This window comes from Acanthaster planci, unplaced genomic scaffold, assembly GCF_054643075.1.
Source record: "Acanthaster planci isolate LZ-2023a unplaced genomic scaffold, COTS_SCS Contig54, whole genome shotgun sequence".
Lineage (NCBI taxonomy): Eukaryota > Metazoa > Echinodermata > Asteroidea > Valvatida > Acanthasteridae > Acanthaster > Acanthaster planci.
Genome location: NW_028257678.1, coordinates 27,626 through 46,583, shown reverse-complemented (window position 1 = coordinate 46,583; position 18,958 = coordinate 27,626). Strand labels below are relative to the sequence as shown.

The 18,958-nt window shown below is 42.3% G+C and overlaps 1 long non-coding RNA gene across 6 annotated transcripts in view; it reads left to right on the top strand.

The window, feature by feature from the left end:
- The window catches only part of LOC147795365 (uncharacterized), a 54,421-nt gene that overhangs the window by 7,848 nt on the left and 27,615 nt on the right, over positions 1-18,958 (top strand). For 4 of the 6 annotated variants that reach the window (XR_015423969.1, XR_015423966.1, XR_015423971.1 and 1 more), the window contains one exon: positions 3,489-3,677. This is a non-coding gene — a long non-coding RNA (uncharacterized LOC147795365). Of the gene's footprint in view, positions 1-3,488; positions 3,678-9,790; positions 9,851-18,958 lie in introns of all 6 variants that reach the window. The other 2 variants (XR_015423968.1, XR_015423967.1) reach the window with 1 other exon arrangement.

The window sequence follows — 18,958 nt, the reverse complement described above, 5'->3', positions numbered from 1 at the left end:
GCAGGTACAATGTATGACATGGTGTTTAGTGAGTGATGTCATTCTTCAAATATTGGCATAAGAGCTGCAGGGACATTTTCAGCGTGAGAATCAACGTATAAGCAGCGTACAGTATATTCCGGAAATTACGGTATATTAAAAATATATCTTTATTAAAAAGAAATATTGATGAGCGGAACTCAAAAGCGAGCGGGGAGGTTCGTTTGAACCCCCCCAGCCTATTGGCCTGGTTGGTGAGGGTGAAAGAATGATCAAATATGGTATGGGTCGAAAATGGGAGTGGATTTGTTTCCATTCATCTACATGTACATGTGTATGAGGTCAGATTGAAGACATTGTTTGATTTTGGTGTCAGAGAAGGGGATATGGTGGCTGACATTTGCTTTTTGGTGCCTAACTTAGCTATTTTGCCAGCTTTTTCAATTTTATTCTGAGGTATGGGAGAAATACACGTAGCTTGTATGGCACTGAGACAATCACTAAAAACACAGCAATGAAGAAGTTGGACATTTTTATCCATTGTACATGTAGGGCGTGGAGGAATGGAGGATGGTAAATAACTCAGCTTTGAACATACCGGTAAAAAGTTTATGTACATGTAGATGTACTGGTATCACTGTTTTATCTGAAAATCTTAGAATACTTAGAATAACCCTAAAAGAGCAGGGTTATATTGGCCCATGTCACAATGGATAGGAAGGGGATTCCCTCCCCAAGAACTCGGCAGTGCCTTGTGCGATTTTGTAAAAACCTTCCAGGCATGTAAAGACACTCTTTTTCATGACAAATGCAAAGTTTGAACTCATTATATGCTTTTGTTGTTCTGGTCATATGAAGTTCAAGGCTACATGTACATGTGTATCATACCAGCTATGGGTACCAGTACCAGTACTGAAAAATCTACGCTGCGCAAGAAAAGCATACATACATTTATCATTTTCACAATATTCATGTCAAAATGACCACAGAGAGTTACTCTGAAAACTCTTAAAGGGCTCAGCTCTTAAAAAAATGCACCTGGTCAATATACTGATTGGAAAAAAATGGGAGGGGACAGATTCTGCCCAGATTTCAATGTCGTGTCTCTCAGCTTCTGTACCTTTTTTCACTCTTGTCTTTGGAAAACCTCCTAAAATCATTATACCTTTTACTTTTTAGTCTAAAAGGGTTTTATTCTAAACCAAAAAACAAGCTTTGCTTCTCCTCAAGTGCATGATCGATGTCAAAAGAAGAAGGGCTCCTTTTTGACCCTATCCAATTACATTAAATAGTTTTGTACTTCATGGTACTATGCATCACTTGTACTGTGAAGAATCGCAGGTTAAATAGCAGGCTACAGTACCTTCAGACAGGGTTTAGATATTTATTTGCCACAGATATGTACATGTACATGTACCTGTAGGTGATCAACTGAGAATGCTGGATGGCACCCAAACATATCGCACGTCTTGGTTTCACAGCTCATGCACACAGAACGGACCTCATGCTTTTTGAACGAACTACATTTTCAAGTTTTATTGTGTTCTCCAAAAATCTCGCCCACATCAGAAAGTAATAGGCATAATGATTTTAGAGGGTTTTCTGTAGGCAAAAGTGAAAATAAGTGCAGAAGCTGTGAAAAGAATGATGTTGAAATTTGTGTACATTTTCAATGGGCTGCCCAGGCTTGTTGCTTCCACTTTCCATTTATGCGCATGCGTACATACATATACAAGCCATTCTAATTGTCTGCTGGATCCCAAATACTTTTCTTAACATTGGGAACAAATCTAGACCGGATGATATCTGAGGGAACCTGTGTGTGTGTTCTTGCGCTCTTTGCCGCTAGATACAAACCCAAGCCCATTGTCAAGAAAAACTATGATTGAATTTCCTTCACCCTTTCACTTCTTAACTTGCGGGCAAATTACTTTGATGAAAATATAAGATGCACCTGATAGATCAAATGGCCACAGCCGAAATCGCTAGAAAGGTAACAATTTGCTATTTTCCAAGCAAAACCAAGAAATTCTCGATGGGATCGACAAATATCTACATGGTGGTAGCCCGATTTTAATTCTTACGTGAACATGCGCCCACCTTTCTCAAGGAAGAAAAGTGCAGTATATTATTGACCATTCTAAAGCCTAGGATGAGCTGTTTCTTGCTATTGGTCTGGATAGATATATGTATATGTACCGTCAGTGGATTCACAACTCTGAGCTTACTCTGAAACACTTTTGTGGTACCCGGTACCTACTGATATTAAACTCAGAAAATGCCTCTGAAACACAATTGCAGTTTTATTATTATTGGGCAACATAACCTTTGTTCACTACATTGGAAAGAAATTCTGGTGGGTGTATTAGATCCTAAAAGGCCTTTTGCTTTTTAAGACAACCATCAACCCTTATGGAAAAGATTGATGCCTGGGTTTTCTTCATATTCATTGCAACTGTCAACAACATCAAATTGAATGGAATCAGAATACAACTCAACATCGGAATTGCACTTAACCTTAGTGTTTTGAGCTTGAACATCTACTTTGGTCTTTTTACTTGGGGCAGGTGGCCTTCCAATTAGAGGAGCTCCCGCACACGAAACACGCTCCTCCAAAACCCTGAGGCATGTTGACCTGAGCACTGTAACATTGAGACTGCTCAAAGTGATGAAAAGTAGAAGCAGCACATTCATAAGAGCTCTTAGCCTCTTAGCCTGCTGCTTTCTCCTGCTTAATCTTTCTGGCGGCTTGATTTTCTGCAAGGGTAATTTTGTCATCATCTTGGTGTGCAGCCAGTTGATGCTCCTCATACTCCGTAACCATGGCCCGACTGTACATGCTGGAATCAGCCACATGAATCAACTTCTGTCTCTTGTTGATGGTACTGGACAGTGTTGCTTTTTCGACCGACAAGGAGGGGTTGTCAGCACCTAACTGGTCTCCTTCAGTTTAAACCAAGTCTTTGACTTGCTTAGAAAATAATAAATATTGCTTAGTATATTCTTGAATAAAATTCGGGTGAAACAGCGACAATGGAAGTAAAAGGATTCAATCCTTTTATAAAGATAAAGTGTGTCTAGCCTGTGCCAGACCAGTGTGAAGTGAATCTCCTATACCCTATGCACCCCCACAAGAGTATGCTACATGCACCACTGAAACTTCCACTACACATTTTTCCAACCATTCACAGCTGTACATTCCACCCTTTATGCTCAAAGAAAACAAATATGTTCTAATTCATACCCGGTCACTCACACTTTCTTTGGTATATATTCATCATAAATGGGTGTGTTCTTTTGATGACTTTGATAAAGTGTTATATTTGGAAATAACTGGTTTTTTCCTTTAACAAAACTTCCTGACTGAAATATTGGGTTTCTGGAGAAGTACATGTAAGGAGATACCGATATATAAGCCTTTTGGTTGAATACAGGGTACGTGTACATGTGTGTGGAAATCATCCACAATCAGTTGATTAAAGTTGTTTTTTACTTTTGTTTCTTTTCAGGCACTGCGCTGAGAACGCTGGTTTACTGACACCATTGTGCTGTCACGGGAGGGAGCCAGCAGATAGACCACGCCCACCCATTTCACTTTGCCACTCATCTGGTGGTCACTAAAGGACACCATTCAGGTTGATGGGTTGTACTGATGAACGATTGACTGACGGAGCAGGAAGGAGAAATACAGTAAAAAGGTACAATGGCGTATCAATGTTCATGTACATACATGTACACGTACATTGTATGTACGTGTACATGTACATGTACCTTGAGTTGTGTGTATAGCACTTTCTATTGGCTGTAGAGGAAAAAATAAACACTGAACTGTTTTTTTTTTTTTCTTTTTTTGGCCTGCTGTCTCGGCAGTTATTTTGATACCATCTACTGTTTCTTTAGCTTCCAATGGTGACATCATAATAATATCTTCATTGTCCGTCTTCGTTTCGGCATCTGGTTCCTACTCTCATGGCTTCTGTTCGGTTTCAGTGAAGCCCACACATAGGCGTTCAAGTACGTTTTCATTCATTTGTTTTTCATTTTGTTTCATGCTCAACTAACCTTCTCACATACCACTTCAGCATGTTGGCATGGAAGGTCTTGACTGTACCGTGGCCAAGATCTATACGGTAATCAATGTTTCCGACTTTGGCTAGTACAGGGAAAGGACCCTTCCACCATAGTAATAGTTTGTTTTGGTCAGTATGTAGGAGTAGTAATACGAAGCCACCGCCATTGAAACTTTGGGCTCAACTTTTTGCATTGTAGCAGTGTTTGTTCACATCTACCGACGTTTGCAAATTCTGCTCTGCAATTTCCCATGTCTTTTCTAGACGCTCGCAGCGATCGAGAACATGTTGGTGTATAGTTTTAATTTTGGGACTTTCAACTTTACCCGTCCAAAGTTCGTGTAATATAGCTATCGGACTATGGACTGTGCGACTGTAAAGTACTTTGAAGGGTGCAAATTTCAAGCTTGAGTGAGGGGTTTCATGATATGCAAAGAGGAGAGGTCCAGGATAGCGATCCCAACCGCGCAGCTTTTCTGCGTGAAGCCGTTTCAACATTAGTTTAAGTACACCGTTCATGCGTTAAACCAAACGGTTGCACGAAGGATGTAATGGAGTAGTGATCATCTGTTTTATTGACAAGAGCCTACTCGTTTCTTTCATGAGATCTGATGTAAACTGTGATCCCCGATCGGAAAGAATTTCAGTTGGGAAGCTGACTCGTGTGAATACATTTACATGTACATGTACTACCCTGGTAGTTTCAGTACTACTGGCAGGTAGAGCAACGGCTTTTGGATGCCGCGTAATCAATCAGGGTCAATATGAAACGATGGCCTCTGTCAGATTTGGGATGATGAAGGGGGCCTGTAATGTCCACAGCCACACGTTTAAATGGCATATCTATAAGGGGCATATCTCCCAGTGGTACATGTACCTTGGTCACTTTGCCTTTGGAATAGTCCATTGACATATGTCGTAGGAACGACAATATTTCGTGAGCTACAAAGTTAATTACGTTGACTCGATATTTAATAGGAACTACAAGTTGAGGACTCGCATCTCCATATTGGAAAGTGGGGGATTCGAACTTCCTATACAACACACCATCAAGCCAGTAGAAAGTGGAAGTTGATCCGTATTTGTTGCATTTCTGATTGCCCTTCTCTGCAATTTCTCTTATATGGGCCAACGACGGATCATTAGCTTGTTCGCTCATAATTTCAGATTTCGAGATGACTGGAATACTTTCAGGTACCTTAAGTTTCCTTAATGGTCTATCCTGCACAGCTCGTTGTGCTCGGGTCATCACTGCACATGACATAGTATCAATGCTCCTCTCCAAATTGAGTGTTTGATGAGACACCACATTGCCAGAGCAGGTCAGGATTATTCGGTGATCTGACACCTGTTATGTTACCTAATATGACGTCGTACACTGTCTCATGCCAAGCGCATCAGTCCAGCCAACGAAGTAGAGTGAGTCTAATTTAATTCTTGCGACTGGAGATACGCGAACAGTTACATCGACAAGAATACACGACTTTTCGGCACCAGTGAGTTGTTCATCGGGAACAAGGTCATGTTTTATGACTACTGAGCTACAGCCGCCGTCGCATATACATTAACTTAACATTTGATGTTGTTAACCCAATCCGTCTTTGACTGGCATCGTAGAACAATCCAAGTTTTTACACGCCGCGCTCATTACAGGGAGTCCATATCTGCACATCAATGTTGCGTAACCCTCTTGTGTACAACATTCAATGAGCGGCGTGAAATCAGGCAAGGTCGATATACATGTATAAGCTACAGTTTCTGTTGCACTAGGTGGACCACTTTCTCTAGATTTCGTGGCTTTCTGTGTGTTTTGCTCCATGTCACATTCAGCCTCAAAAAGGCCAGTAATTGCTGAAGCTATCACGTTATAGCGACTTTCTCAATTTCTTTAAACTTACTGCAGCAGTTACGTGCTATGTGACCCGGTTTGCCACATACAAAACACTTACCAGATGATACATGTACATCTCGTGGTGTGTTGGCGTTGGTGATAGGTTTCAATGATTTGGCAAACAGTGCACTATGCATCTGCTTCTGATCTACATATTGGAACCACCTACATGTATTTGAATATTGGCCGCACAGTTTGCTGTTCCCAATAAAGGGAGCAAAGCTGCCGTGAGCATCCGTATACTGCTCTGCAAATTGGGCCATTTCCATAACATTAGCCAGTTTATGCTCTTATAGGAAAAGAGCTACATGTAAGTGATCACTGCATCAATTCATGAACTGTTCCCGCAAGAGTAAATCTTTCAGACTGTCATACATGTACATGTATATCTTAGGTACACATGTATTTTGGCCATAGCAACCCAACGCATCAGTAGGTTATCAAGACGGACTGCAAACTGTGGCGCACTTTCGTCTTTCTCAGGTTTTGCCAACCAAAATTTCTCTCTAAAGGCATGCTCATTCAGGTGGAATTGCTTGAGTAACATCTCCTTGAGCATTTAGTATTTGGCTGACTCATCTGAACTCGGCCAAGAATACACATTGAGTGCTTTGCCTTTCAGGAGAGCACTTCTATGTACATTGTTGGCCCACCACTCGGGGTTCCGTTCTTGCATGTGTACTGTTCGAAATGCCCTGACATATTGCAACTGCAATCAGACTGCACATTTGCTATCTTGGCAATTGGGCAAACGCAATGGTCGATACCACCCTTCCATAATTCTCTCAATCAGCTTTTGAGGAATTTGTTCCGGCTAAGACGTTTAAAACAAATTCAAACCAATCAACATTGTAAAATCTAAGAAGAATGACGATGCCACTACGCTCTCTAGGTTGCAAAACATCTCTAGATATTTCCCAGGAGTGTAGCCATTGCATGATTAAACGATTAAATCCCATAACTAAAAGAGCATCTCTAGATTTATTTGAGTTTGCCAATCAATTTCGGTGGAATTTATAATGATAAAATATCCAGGGTTTTTTTTTACCTTGCTAGTTATCAATGTAGTCTTGTAATTTAAACGTCTGCTCATTTTCAGTTAAGTGTGAACCTGACTCATGATGTGTATTTATAAAAACACCAAACAAAATAAATAAATCAAACTTAATTAACACCTTTTTAAATAAGCAAGCATGGACATCAACTACAGTCAACTCGTGATTAAAGTGAACAAAAACAACACCTTTTTTGCCAAGTTTCCCAATTTAATAGATGCTTACAAAGTGCCTAGAGTTAGAATGGACTTCTTTGTACACCGTTGGTCTAGCGATCCTATGTCGTTTTATCACAACCAACTCAACTTTGGGGTATATTGTACCACTATGGCCTGCGGTGTCGGATGGGACGTACTCAAGGACTCAAACTCATACATTTTAGCTCTGTTTAATTTCCATGTGTATTACATGGTTAGAAAGGTCTTGTTTGATTGCAAAATACCCATCCCCAAAGATAACGTGTTTGACGCTTTGAACAATAATTGAAATCTTAGAAAGTTTAACGATGGGTGTTTATTGTTTAATGTTGACTCGACTTTATTGTTTAGATAGGCACGAGACACCACCACAAATGGATTAGGTACCACTTTTTATTATGAAAATGGATGCAAAGCAGTCCCCGGATGCAATTGCAACAAACGTGACTTGGGAGGACACGGAAAATACATATATCTTTATGTGACTTACATGGGATTTGGCATTCCTGTTCCCCCAAGAGCGTCAGGACACCCAAGCCATTATACAATGACTTGCATTGAACAATCGGACGATAGGAAACTTGCTTGGCAAGATTTTATACCAAAACGACTCACTTGACGAACTCCGGCTTGACTGCAGTGAATGAATCGATCAGAGCTTATGTGTACGTGTTGAGCGTAAGCACAGACCAAAACCATCGTATTAGCCCAGGCTAGAGGATTAGATGCGCAACGACAATTTGTAAACATTAGGGAATCTCTCAAATTGGTTCTCGATCTAAAGCGATCGATCGATCAGTTTCAAAACTCGTTACAATATGCTAAAACGTCTTTGAACTTTGTTGTATCACCCGAATGGGCTGAGAAAGGGATGCGAATTGCCTCGCCGGATTGACCATGTCAGACGGGGCAGGTTGGCGGTGAAAAAAGGGGATGCAAGTGGGCTGAAAAAAGGATGCGGATTGCCTCGCCGGTTTGACCGTGTCAGACTGGGTTGGTTGCCGGTGAAAAAAGGGGATGCGAGTGGGCTGAGAAAGGGATGCGATTTGCCTCGCCGGTTCAACCGTGTCAGAGTGGGTTGGATGCCTGTGAAAAAAGGGGATGCGAGTGGGCTGAGAAAGGGATGCGAATTGCCTCGCCGGTTTGACCGTGTCAGACAGGGTTGGTTGCTTGTGAAAAAAGGGGATGCGAGTGGGCTGAGAAAGGGATGCGAATTGCCTCGCCGGTTTGATCGTGTCAGACAGGGTTGGTTGCCTGTGAAAAAAGGGGATGCGAGTGGGCTGAGAAAGGGATGCGAATTGCCTCACCGGTTTGATCGTGTCAGACAGGGTTGGTTGCCTGTGAAAAAAGGGGATGCGAGTTGGCTGAGAAAGGGATGCGAATTGCCTCGCCGGTTTGACCGTGTCAGACAGGGTTGGTTGCCTGTGAAAAAAGGGGATGCGAGTGGGCTGAGAAAGGGATGCGAATTGCCTCGCCGGTTTGACCGTGTCAGACAGGGTTGGTTGCCTGTGAAAAAAGGGGATGCGAGTGGGCTGAGAAAGGGATGCGAATTGCCTCGCCGGTTCGACCGTGTCAGACTGGGCTGGTTACCGGTGAAAAAAGGGGATGCGGATTGCCTCGCTGGATTAACCATGTCAGATAGAGCTGGTTGCCGGTGAAAAAAGGGGATGCGAGTTGGCTGAGAAAGGGATGCGAATTGCCTCGCCGGTTTGACCGTGTCAGACAGGGTTGGTTGCCTGTGAAAAAAGGGGATGCGAGTGGGCTGAGAAAGGGATGCGAATTGCCTCGCCGGTTTGACCGTGTCAGACAGGGTTGGTTGCCTGTGAAAAAAGGGGATGCGAGTGGGCTGAGAAAGGGATGCGAATTGCCTCGCCGGTTCGACCGTGTCAGACTGGGCTGGTTACCGGTGAAAAAAGGGGATGCGGATTGCCTCGCTGGATTAACCATGTCAGATAGAGCTGGTTGCCGGTGAAAAAAGGGGATGTGAATGGGCTGAGAAAGGGAAGTGAATTGCCTCACCGGATTAACCGTGTCAGACGGGGCCAGATGCCGATGGAAAAAAGGGAATGCGAGTTTGGGGTGGAATTTTGATTCTATTCAGTAGGTGGCGCATGCCTAATACGAGGTGACAATTCAATTGAACCTGTAGAAGTACCCTTTTCTTCGCAATTATTTCTAACGTTACATTCATTTCTACATATGAAAATAATACTTGATATACCTCAGATATAAAGGAGATATGATGATGCCACTATAATATCTTAGATAAGAAAATGGTTTCAAAATGTCTTTAGTTGTAATTGCCAGCATGCACTTCAATGTTGTTACTGGGAAAACGATTTAATAAACTTCACTTAAAGTTTACCTTTGACAAATAATGAAAATTATCGGTCAATATAGAACAGCAAAAGTGAAAACCATAAACATTAGGTTTTTATTGAATTTACATTTCCAAACTAAATTAAAAATTAAACAGATTTTAAATTGATACGGCGATGAAAGATTTCTTTTAAGTTAACTACATGTACTTGTTTAACATACAGTTCAGCTGATTTTTCTGTCACGGTCAACATTGTTAAATTATTTGTGATCTTTCAGATTCAAAATGAATGAAACAACCATCCAGATACACGAAACAGGAAATTTCCAGACTTGGAGGTACAGTTGTGACATTTCATATAAATGACATGCAAAAATTATCCAGCAATAGTTGCACTAGCACTAACATCCCTGTTTTGTATTGGTCTTAAAAGTCTGTTTTTTTGACGACCATGCTTTAACTGCTAAATGACAAAATCATTGAACAGTGACAGCAATATTCATGTATGCTCTCTTTTCAACGTTTCTTACATCTTAGCTTGTAATTAAATTGTTGCATGGGCACTGATATTCAACGTTCCATCGAAATGTATTTAATGAAATTTCAATTTCAGCATTTTTCTTTTGTTATCCTTATGTTTGTACACAGCCCATCCCACGAAATAAGGTTTTCTATTAAAGAAAGTGTGGGTTTTAAATTACCGAGCCGAAACCCACTCCTGTTTGTTTATTTATTATCAAACAATACCACCGTGCATGAACATGATCAGTCAAGTGGGGAATTAATAAGTAGTATTGTTTGAATTCACCGATGCATGCCAGGTCGTATCCCTTGGCATATTTTTCCTTTTCTACGCATGCTTTTATTATCCTGCATTGTTTTACAGGCTTAGATATTTTTACTTGCGACAAGAAATTGTTCTAGCGTGTCCTGTCAATACTCAACCCTCCAATCAGTACATAAGTTTGAAACAAGATGCAACACTGCCTCTGTGCTTAGGATGAAGAATAGCTAACTCTTGCATTCATCTCAGCTTTCACAGTGGCAGTTTGTCTTCTCGATTATTTCCATGGAAACATGGAAATGCTGTGCAGAGTTAACCTGGACAATGTCATCATACAGAGAAAATCCATCTCTCGATTCTATCATCTTCAACATAGAAATTATGTCGCCTTTCGTGAAGGCCATTCCAAGCAGCCACGTTTTCATTTATTTCCCCTTTCTGCAGGCTACAGTCAAAGCCATACGTAGTAAAAAAATATCCTTTCTCACCAAAATTAATGTGGCGTGCAATGCCCATGACACTCTCCCTCTGCTGCCGTAATCTTTTGGCAATTCCTCTGGATCGGCAGTCACAGTCTCGGGGATCTGGGTTGTCACTTTTTTTTTCAATACCTGTAACTGTCTTATGCAATGACTTATTGCTTTTCCTCTCTGTGCCTCGCTTTCTGATGTCATGTGGAAGTGCACCATTTCTAACTTGGAACTCTGTAGCTGTCAAGAATGGCTGGATTATGTTCTATTTCTGCAAGCAGGGGATTGTTGTCGGGGAACTCTTGCGGGCTGCTCACCATCACGTGCTTCTCCTGTCCGGAGGTGACCAGCTGATCAGTCTCGTTTCTACCTTGTTGTTCTTGCTCGTTTGTATGTTAGGCGTAGTGTAATTTTCAGCTTGTTTATCATTCATAGTCTCATGGTCGCTATTAAAGTCTCTACCTGATGGCTCTTTTGAAAATGAAAGAAGACGTATACATCTTGATTTTACAGCATTTTTATGTTGTTTAACGTCTTCTGACTCTGCAATGCTGCTATCGTTCCGGAGGCAGCTACCCCAACCAATCAGACGCTGTGCACGTCACGCTGGCTGACGTCACACTTCTCCTTCATCGCCGAGGGTATACAGTTAGAAGTCGAAAATCGCGTGCTGGTTTGTACCTGTTATGTCTGCCAGTCTACTGCGCTCTACCTACCCAAACAGTCACTACATATGCAAATTTCCCAGGCACCTATTATTGTTTGCTGTCGGCGGCCACCTTCTACTGTTCACGGGGCTCTGGAAAAACATCACCTCGGACAGCTGGGTCCTTTCAACTCTCCCCCTTGGATATTCTCTCGAGTTGACAAGCACCCCGCCATCCAAGGCGATACTACGTCCGACCCCTGTTCCCCACAACAAGGACCAATGCGTGGCACTGGAGTCGGAGATAATTTCCCTTCTTCAAAAATGGGCTATTGTTCATGTTCAACCCGACCAGCTGGGAGTGGGGTTTGTTTCAACATTCTTCCTCACACCCAAGAAGGGAAGAGACAACTGGCGTCCTATCATCAACCTGAAGTCATTGAACAAATTCATACGTCCAAAGAAGTTTTGTATGAAAATTATCTCGACAGTGGTACACTCCCTAACGGTTCCGATCCGTTCCACACTAAATGTGGGGGAGGAATTTGACACCTCCACGGCTGTGTCAACATGGAGGCCGAGGAAAGAAAAGGAAGCATCGGGAGGACCAAGCGGGGCGCAGGAAGCCTCTGCCATCCAGTCAAACCAGGGCCCAGGGTTTAGCGCTCACAGCTTCCGCATTGGCACAGCTGCTGCCACGGCCATGAATGGCATCCTGTTGTCACAGACTAAGACCCTGGGGTGGTGGAAAACCCAAACCCTAATCCCCACACTCACTTATACTCCTCCGAGTAGGACGTCTGCTCCTCTGTTCCTTTGGTTTTGTTTTTTGTTTGGGTTTGGGGACAGTATTGTCTACCGGGCAGCAGAACACATGGGTCACATACCTTCTCTTGGAATCCTCACATGGCTGGGCACCCGGGGAGCCAGAATATCCTCACTCCTTCCATATGTCAGGGCCCAGCTTCAACACACACCTGCCCCTGATGTGTTGGTGGTCCACATTGGGACTCATGACCTCTTCACCACGCCGGTGAAAGAGATCTGGGAGAGGCTGGAGGAGGGCCTCAAAGGCATTCACCATTTGCTCCCTAACACTACCATCATATGGTCAGATATTCTGTTGCACCTTATTTACTATGGCCTGGAGCGCTCTGGAGTTGGCCAGAGAAATGTCTATGCCCTTAATAAATATGCCCATAGGCTGTGTAGACACCTAGGGAATGACCCTGCCTTAGGTCACTCTGACAGCATAAACCCTAGCCAACATTGCATCTTCTGGCGGGATGGCTTACATCTCTCCCAGCTACATGTAGGCAACAAATTGTTCGGCCAGAACTTAGTCGCTGCTAAAACTTTCTTCAAACACAACCCTGGGCCATCCTCCATCGTCCCCCCATTTCCAAGCCCTAGCCTTTGTATAATACATGTATATGCATATGTTCGTATGGTGTTATATCCATGTAAGTGGGGGGGTGTAGCTGGCTCGAGAACAAAGTTGGAACTTGTTTGGCATGAGTCACGTCCTGTTTTGGGCCTAAAAGCCCCAATCGCGGCTGGCTTCTCCCCCGTGGCCCCCTGTACCTTTGGGGGTTGGGGTGGGGGCAAACTTACCAGTGGCGACTTGCCGCACACACAGTCTCTCTGTTACTGGCCACCAGTTAAAGGTTCGGCGTCTCCTGCCCGTTACTCATGCATCACAAAATCCGGCGTTTCATGCCTGTTACTTATGCATTATTAAATTCAGCATCTTTTGCCCATGACGCTACGGAGAAGTTCTTTTGTGATAGTGGTGCTATGTTGTTAGCACTGTGTACTTAACTAATAACTATATTGTTGCCTTTACATTTGTATGATTTTAAAGTGATTCTAGGGCCCTATGGCAATATCTTTTAATCTATAACATTTTGCATTTGTTATCTCAAGTTGTGGCTGCAATAAACGCTCGGCGAGAAAGGGTTGAAGCATACCCGAGATCCGTGTTCCCGTGTCCTCTCAACTTCTCTGGGACAATACCAATATTCTGGTACCTGAACAATACATTTATGAGATTACGTGTACTTCCTTATCTTTGCATTGAGTGGCACTGACACTCACTGGCTACTACGAAAAACTCACCCTGATTTAAGAATGAGAAACGTAGCTCTGCTCCATGCAATATACAGTAAACTGCGGCTAAGTCAGCAGTCTTGGGACTCAAGAAATTATGACTACTTACGCAAAGGCTGACTTGTGCTGTAAGTCGCCATTTTGCTGTCTTACAATCAGGCAATCTTTGGGCAGGGAACCAGACTCTGTTCAATAAGGCGACCCCCAAAATGGAGAGAGTGCATGCATGTAGCACTAGAGGGGTTACTGGTATTGATGTACTCATGCTGGCCGATTATGAACCACGGCCTGTGCTGCTAATAAACAGACATCAGTGGGACTTGTTACTTGACACTTCTTGGCAACCCCGGCGAAGGAAACTGATAGCGAAGCACAAATTTTGACATGCACAAAAGAATTTCTGTGGTTTTGTGGAGAAGGGACTTAGAAAAACATGCCGACTTATACAAAATGACTTAGACGATATGACGAGTTACGCGATGCCGACTTAGGCGGAGTTTACTGTAGCTACTGTATACCCCAGACAGGGCTGTCCTCATGCAAAAGAATTACCCTTACAAACCAACAGCTTTAGAGATCGGTAACAAATCTTCCAAAGGATCCTCAACGTACCCGTCCTTTACCAACTCCGATTTCCGTCCACCGTGCCTTGTAAACAATCTGTCTGGCACTTCCGCTTGGGCAGCAGTGGTTGCTCCCCTGGATTGGAGGCAATGCAAGCCAAAACTCTTCATATCTGCAACAAACACAGGGCTAAAACCTCAAGGATAACTTCCCTTACACTTGAATCCGAGTGTGGCTGATTAATACCCCTCAATTTGTACCCGTCTTTAATGTTTGACTGAGCATGAAAAATAAAGGCATCTGATTCAGAAACTTCAGCTGCAGATAAATATTTCTGGAACAACTCTACTGGACTATACCTAGAATCTGTCTTATTTCTGACTATTTGTCTACCCTCTCAATACTGGTCAGTTGTGCTTGACAGAATGAGCAGAGTAAAATCCTCCTAAATAAAAGAAATGCCACGTTCATACTTGGGTGGTGATACCCTGCGGTGGTTGGGTACGCTTAAGTTTTAAGCTAGGTATTGATCGCTTCAGCAATTAAAATACTCCAAATAAAGATCAATAACTGGCACAAAGAATTATTCTCACTGTATATTAGAGTTGATTTATTTCTATTTGAAATCAAGTTGAGAAATTTGGGACTGTCCCAATATTGAGATTGAGAAAATTTACACTATTGCGGATACTAATAAATGGAGTTGACAGTGATATGGATTGATTGACCTGTAATGAAAAAAAGCTTATGGTGTGATCATTACAAAAATAAAAAGGTAAGTCATAAGATATGGCAGAGCCAGTGGGCAAAGGGATAATTCAAGGATAAAAGGATAATTGGTCACTTGGGAGACATTCCCATAGGAACGTGAGCAAAATTTTCAAACTTTACCGTCCCATAATTCAATATTCCCTAATCCGATCTCAACCAAACTTTGCATGTTTCCCTTTCAGACCCTAATCTATCATCTCTCAAAATGTGGACCGTAAAAAAGTTCCTCCTTTTAGTAGTTGGAGCATTAGGGAGACATTTCAATGTCTCCCTAATGACCGATGTCTCCCTAATGTTGAAAAATTTACCACAAAATGTCTCCCAAGTGACCTATTGGAAATATTAAAGGATAGGCTAAAGGATAAAAGGGCCCTGTGCAACCTGCTCTCTCTACAGAGTTCAGCTGTGTAAAGACCACACAATGAAACAAATCAGTATATGTAATAGTCATTGAATCCAAACATAAAACAGTCATTATGCTTCGTGCATGGTCAAACTTTCCACAAAACTTTCATGAAAATGCAACTAACGAATCCAGTTCAAATGATAAATTTTTGAACTGACTTGGAGCTCACACTTGGCCCACACGTACTACGAGACAAATCTGTCAATGTGAACAGGCCAGAAATGTGCGTAAATGAACGATAAACGTTGCAAAACGTTTATGACAAAATTGAACTTACGTTCTGACAGAGCAAACTCCTGCTAGAGAAAGGTACATTGTCATGTACGCCACAGAGAAGTACGTCGCATAAGTGTGGCGTACAAGAATACCTTCATGTCTGGTACAATCTAATGGACTGGAACCCATTGTTGCAGACTAATATTGATGAGGATATGGTTAATTTATGATTATGACCATGAACAATCACTGGGGCCACTTTACACAGAAAATGTAACGATTTAAATATTATGTCGGGACTGTGTTGAACAAGTAGGAACACTCAAGGTTTGTGAGAAAGTGTGTGGTGTGGAAATCTGAGAGACTCCTAGAGTTAACAAAGTCTGACCACCACAGAAACGTGAGAAAGCTTGACATGAGCCACTTCACTAAATCGGAAAAAACCTGTGTATGCGGAAAGACACATTGTAACTGATCTCAAGGTCATAAGATCTGCCTCTTTGTTTGCATTATACAAGTAAGAATCTATCATTCCTTCATAACTGAAGCTAGGTACCAGCCTTTTCTAGACCTTCTAGAGTAAACTTTACGAGTGAAAAGACCGTGGGATCTTCAATTCCAGCCATTTTGTGTGCTCAAGATATGGATGTTTAACCTCTTTAATAATTAGTGCGGGGGAATTACACTTTTTACTTAAATGCGTTAAATAATCAAAGGGGTCTGTGCTTATGTGCCTTTTCCAAGACCCCTAGCCCAATCTGACCACTGTAAGAAAGCTCCCAAGTACAGCTTCCCTTTCCTCCCTTACATGTAAGTCCAGCATTACACTCAGAAGCTGAGCTGCTGAATGCCTCAATTCTGGTGATTCCTCTTCCATACTTGAAGCCCAAATGTCATTGCTGAATATGATCTGCATAGAGACAACAAAACTGTCATGATCTGTACAGAGACAACAAAACTGTCATGATCCGCACAGAGACAACAAAACTGTCATGATCCGCACAGAGACAACAAAACTGTCATGATCCGCACAGAGACAACAAAACTGTCATGATCCGCATAGAGACAACAAAACTGTCATGATCTGCACAGAGACAACAAAACTGTCATGATCCGCACAGAGACAACAAAACTGTCATGATCTGCACAGAGACAACAAAACTGTCATGATCCGCACAGAGACAACAAAACTGTCATGATCCGCACAGAGACAACAAAACTGTCATGATCTGCACAGAGACAACAAAACTGTCATGATCCGCACAGAGACAACAAAACTGTCATGATCCGCACAGAGACTACAAAACTGTCATGATCCGCACAGAGACAACAAAACTGTCATGATCTGCACAGAGACAACAAAACTGTCATGATCCGCACAGAGATAACAAAACTGTTATGATCTGCACAGAGACAACAAAACTGTCATGATCCGCACAGAGACAACAAAACTGTCATGATCTGCACAGAGACAACAAAACTGTCATTAGTACTATTTTTAATTTAGACATATGAGAAATCTAACCCTAATGCAAGTATTTCACTTTGAGTAATATTCTCTGTAAACTTAACATTGCCACGTCTTCCGGCAAATATCGGCCAGTTTCTAGGAATTTCATATGCTACAGTAGTTGTACTGGTTTCCCTAGATTATAACCATCTGGGAATAAGATCGGCCAGTATGGTGCCAAAACAAGCATGGGTTAATCAAAGCGCCAACTGCCTTGGTACTTTCCATGCACTTGATAACTCTGGGTGTCAAGGCGATTGGGGGTACAACCCAATTGTTTTCTTTTTTCCAGTCTACAGTGAAAGCATCTACTGTTTCACAACCTGGATTATGGTATCTAGAATTAAACCTTGCGACTTGTTTATTGTAATAAGTGGCAAACCTGTCTACTGTATGAGGCCTCCACAAAAAATGAGAATACAGTACTTGATCAGATATACCCCAGTTGTCCTGATCCATTTGCCTACTTAGCATATCAGCTTTTTGGTTCGGGGACCTTGAAATCCACTCCATATCTATGCGAATATTATTACTCCAAAATGCTCAGGCCTATCTCCTGAAGTTCAGGGTTCATACTTCCACGTGCTACTATTCGCACAACTGCTTGGTTATCTGTAAACCACTTAGTCCGGTGGTTGGACAGTTTACACACAAACTACTTGAGAACTGAGTCAACTGCTTTGCGTTCTTTCCATGTGGAACTCTTCCTAGACTGACTTCTGTCCCAGGATCCCTGGGCCTTATCATTACTCAACGTTACTCTACCACATAGCCACTATAGCCCTTGTCACTTGCTTCAGATTACACTATACCTTGTTTTATAGCAGCAATTATCCTGTAGGGAATTCTGACTGTACATAAACTGAGATTGATGTCATATCCAAGCCATTCCAATTGTCTGCTGGATCCCAAATACTTTTCTTAACATTGGGAACAAATCTAGACCGGATGATATCTGAGGGAACCTGTGTGTGTGTTCTTGCACTCTTTGCTGGTAGATACAAACCCAAGCCCATCGTCAAGAAGAATTATGATTGATTTTCCTTCACCCCTTCACTTCTTAACTTGCGGGCAAATTACATTGATGAAAATATAAGATGCACCTGATAGGTCAAATGGCCACTGCCTAAATTGCTAAAAAGGCAACAATTTGCCATTTTCCAAGCGAAACCAAGAAATTCTCGACAGGGTGGACAAATATCTACAGGAGGATCGCAGGTCAACGGCAATACCGTACATAACCTTTGTTCACTATATTGGAAACAAATTCTGGTGGGTGTATTAGATCCTAAAAGGCCTTTTGCTTTTTAAGACAACCATCAACCCTTATGGAAAAGATCGATGCCTGGATTTTCTTCATATTCATTGCAACTGTCAACAACATCAAATTGAATAGAATCAGAATACAACTCAACATCGGATTTGAATTTAACTTTAACTTTTTTGAGCTTGAACATCTACTTTGGTCTTTTTACTTGGGGCAGGTGGCCTTCCAATTAGAGAAGCTCCCGCACACGAAACACGCTCCTCCAACACCCTAAGGCATGTTGACTTGAGCACTGTAACATTGGGACTGCTCAAAGTGATGAATAGTAGAAGCAGGACGTTTGTAAGAGCTCTTAACCTCTTAGCCTGCTTGACTGCCGCCTCTGCCACCCTCTTCTGCTTCATCTTTCTGGCAGCTTAATTTTCTGCTTGGGTAATTTTGTCATCATCTAAGTCTGAAGTAGAAGCAGGACGTTCATAAGAGCTCTTAACCTCTTAGCCTGGTTACGTGTAACTGCTGCTCTCTTCTGCTTAATCTTTCTGGCGGCTTGATTTTCTGCAAGGGTAATCTTGTCATCATCTTGGTATGCAGCCAGTTGATGCTCCTCATACTCCGTAACCATGGCCCAACTGTACATGCTGGAATCAGCCACATGAATCAGGGTACATGTACATGTGTGTGGAAATCATCCACAATCAGTTGA